Genomic DNA, 4464 nt, shown 5'->3' on the forward strand with positions numbered 1-4464 from the left:
TCTCCTCCGGCAGACGCCGCTAATATTAAACGACACGACAAAGAGTGCGTGCGAGAGAGACAGAAAATCAGTCTGAACGTGACGTCGGGCGCTGTATAGCCACTGCAGTTTGATTTGTTGTAAAAATTGTCTAATCTGATCCAGATTCAGCAATCTGATAGATATGGTTATACTCTATGATTGTGCGTTTCTAGTTTTCTAGTACCTGCAATATTGTGGATGCAACAGATTTTTGTTCTTTGTGTTAGATAGCTGTTAGACTAACATTCGAGAAAATTAGCACTAAACTTACTAAGAAACTACTAAGAAATGTGCACACCCTCCAGGCAGGCAAGGTCGAGAAGGACCTAGGTCTGGAGACCATAGTGGAGGCCGCCCAGGGTCTTGCGCTGGACGACTCGGACGAGGAGGAGGACCTGACAATCATAGTCAACCCGTCGTGCGATGTTGAGTTAGCCACAATGACACTAAGGGTGATGCAACTCAATCTTCATAAAAGCAAGGTAGCGTCTGCGAAGTTCCACATTGCCACGGAGCAAGGGCACGCTGACATTGCTTTAGTCCAGAAGCCGTGGATTGCGTCAGGCAACTCTGTGGCCGGACTAAAGTCCTCAAATTACAACCTTCTTTACTCAACATCGGTAAGCAGGAACAGAACCACCGTACTCGTACGGAAGGGAATCCATGCTCATCTTATGTCTCATTACAGCACGGATGAAAGAAATGCGCTGGAGTTAGAACATCTAGATCGGCAGGGCTCTCTGAAACTGAAACTAAAGGTCTTGAATTAATCACTGCCGTGATGTGGCATAACAGCGCAGCTCGTCAAATCCAAGAACCGAGTTGCCTATCGCACGGTAGAAGTGGTACTTGGCCGTCTTCACTGCAGCCTCCCATAGACCACCAAAATGAGGGGAGCGCGGAGGAATGAAGTGCCAGTCTATAGCCTCTACCAAGCAAAAATCCAGCAGCGCCTTCTAATGGTCATCGCTGAGGACCAGGCGCTTTAATTCCATCAGCTCATTCTTAGCGCCGACAAAATTGATTGCTGCCTTGACTGCCCTGTTTACCGTCTTCCTCCCCCCAATAGGCCAATATTGGGATTGAATTAGTCCAAGCAAAGCTGGAGGACCAGCGTGCAGATTCCGCTCATGAAAATGGGAGATTATTGCAAGAGTCAGTGGATGGCTGCTGGGCAAGATGATTGGATGACGGCCATCAAAATCCAACGAAGAGTTTTTCAGTCGACCATCTACCCTGAGAAGTCCAAACTGATCCATGAATGGCGATAACGATGCGATTGAGCTCGATGAGGAGACTGCTCCCCTTGCCCGCAGTGACTTCATGTCCTCCCATAGCTGAGTACGCTGGACTAGTCGTAGCAATACCTGGGTTCCATGTTCAATGTCTGAGACAGTGAGTCCGGGGTGCCGAATTCGGTTGCAAAACTTGTGAATGTATCTGAAAACACGTTGCAAAGAAGCAAATGAATTCGCATACTTGGAATCAGCAACAATGTCCATGTAGGGCGATTTAACCAGAAGAGCCTTCCGACGCAGTTCAAGGGCTGGCTTATCAGGTAGCACAGTGGGTGGCCAGTCATCTGAGGAGCCGCAAAGAAATGGAGGACCATGAGCCCAAAGAGGTGACTCATTCAGCTCAGTCGGATGAGCCCCTCGAGACAGAATGTCGGCTGGGTTTAAAGCTGTGGGAACATAGCGCCATTCCATTTTTTCGGTCATTTCCTGAATCGTTGACACTCTATTTGCAACAAAAATATTAAATCTTGACGGCTCGTCCCGAATCCAAGAGAGCGCACACCAACAGTAACACCTTCCCTTGAAGACATTCATTCCAGCTATCTCAGATATGAGCCTAGCCAGCAACTCCGCTCCACAAAGCTCCAACTTTGGTACTGTAAATGTTTTCAAAGGAGCCACACGAGATTTGGCACAAAGTAAGTGACTGCTGGAATGCTGACCCTTGGACACCACATAAATGCATGCACCATAAGCCTCGATGCTGGCATCGCAAAATCCATGAATTTCCAGCGTAGAGTCTGGAACGAGTACCCGCCGAGGAAATTCAAGTCGACGAATCTGACCAAAACTGGTGCATATTTCCTGCCACTCGGTGTTCAGTGCGACTGGAAGGCTTTCATCCCAGGACAACTTCTCTTGGCACAAACGCTGGAGAAAGATTTTGGATTTAGTAATTACGGGACCAGCTAGTCCGAGAGGATCGTAGAATCGCGCTATGGATGACAAAACAGAGCGCCTGCAGGAATTCAAAGAAGATTGAAGGGCCGAGAACGAAAATAATAGTAGATCAGAAACCGGATCCCACGCAAGTCCTAAAGTTTTAGTCACATGGCTGCCATCGTCGAACCTCAAAAATGTTTCCTTGTCCTCTTCCGGAACTCCATCCAGCACAGCAGGGACGTTCGAACACCATTTCCTCAATCTTAACTGACCTCTAGACAAAATTCCAGTAGTTTGCTCACGAATTCGGATAGCCTCCTCCTGAGAGCTGGCTCCAGATATCAAGTCATCCACGTAGAAGTCACGGCGAAGGATTTCAGCTCCAACTGGAAACGCCATCTGCTCGTCCATTGCCAACTGATGCATCGCTCGCACAGATAAATAGGAGGCAGGCTTCGTCCCATAAGTAACGGTGTCCAATTGAAACACACGCAAGTCTTCTTCCCTGGAGTTTCTCCACAGAATACACTGCAAGTTGCTATCCTCGGTCGAGACTCTTACACAACGATACATCTTACAGATATCTCCCGTAATCGCAACGGCGTATGACCGAAATCGAGCAAAAATATGAAACAGTTTGGGTTGGATTACGGGACCAGCCATTAAAACGTCGTTCAGGGAATATCCAGATGAGGTTGAAGCGGATCCATCAAAAACTACGCGAAGCTTGGTCGTAGAACTATCTTCCTTCATGACGCAATGGTGAGGCAAAAAATATCGGCAGTTGCTGATTGACTGGGTAGGAACCTGAGACATATGGCCTAAATCAAGGTACTCCTTTATAAATGCTGCATACTAAGATTTAACATCAGGGCGACGATCTAACTTTCTCTCAAGGGTCAGGAATCTACGAAGCGCTTGATTGTAAGATTCTCCAAGGAGATCCAAATTTTATTTTGCTGGCAGCCGAACACAATAGTCGCCTTTATGTAGTCGACGGAAATGCTGCACAAAGTGTGCTTCACAATCTAGCTCTTCTTTGGTAGACTTTATTATTGGTTCGATGCAATTTTCTACCTCCCAAAACCTCCGAAGAAGCACCTCAAGCCGATCCTCTGGACTATTATCCTCAGCAGCTACGGCCCGAGCGCGAGAGACCATCAACGAGGAACCTTTTAAACGCGAACAACTTCCAGACACGACCCATCCCAAGCGCGTTTTCTGAATTGAAGGCAATCCTGGCAGTAGCTTGACCTGACCAACACACAGGAGCTCGAAAAACAGACTTGCGCCAATTAGCAGATCGACGCGCTGCGGCTTATAAAACTCCGGATTAGCTTGTGGTATGTTAGATGGAATGTTCCAGTTTTGAGTGTCAATTCCAAAGCTTGGCTGTCGATCGGTTATGCTAGAGGCTACAATGGCAGTGATGAGAGTTGAGTAATCCGATGAGCGAGAGTGCAGGCTAACGTTAACCGAAAATCCATCCGTGACGAAGCTAGAGTCGCCTATTCCCGAGACTGCAGTCGATGATTTCATTTTTCGAAGCTGAAGCTGATTCGCGAAATGAGAAGTTATTAGATGCAACTGGGAGCCGGAATCCAGCAACGCTCGGCAGGGAACTAAAACTCCGGAACGATTTTTGACTAAGACCGTGGCCGTGGCAAGTAGAACAACACCATTCCTGAGATCTTGGGCAATAAGGGCAGACGAGGTAGCCGCTGAAGTAGAGGGCTCAGTGGTATGCTCAGACGGCGTAGACTCAGACAGCGTAGACTGAGATGGAGTATACGGCGCTGATTTGCTTTGGACTGCGGTATCTTCAGGGCTACCAAAATGAAGGAGGGTATGGTGTCTACCCCCGAAGGTGCGACAGTTGCTCGAGGTGCACTGAAGTAATCGATGCCTTGTCTGAGATAATTTATACACAGGGAAAGCCGCTTGGCTTCTTTATGGCGATTTGTGGGGGACAGCGCTTTAACCTTCTGACAGTGCTGGACCTCGTGAGCACCATCGTTGCACAGCGCGCAGGGTGCTACGGTTTGATTCGTTGTAACCAATGTGGACCTAGAACTATTATGCTTTCTACTTCTGCCCACCTGATTGCTCAACGCATAGCTTGCCATAGAAAAGTCCATCGTCTCCAATGATCTGCATCGCTGCTCCAAGAACGAGGCCATAGATTCCCACGACGGAATTAAGTTGGCGAATGGGGGGTCGTTGAATCGTTCCTCCCACTTCTCTTGGCTCGCTGGATCCAGTT

The sequence above is a fragment of the Drosophila persimilis genome, unplaced genomic scaffold (genome assembly GCF_003286085.1).
Source record: "Drosophila persimilis strain 14011-0111.01,24,50 unplaced genomic scaffold, DperRS2 tig00000914-arrow-arrow-pilon, whole genome shotgun sequence".
NCBI lineage: Eukaryota > Metazoa > Arthropoda > Insecta > Diptera > Drosophilidae > Drosophila > Drosophila persimilis.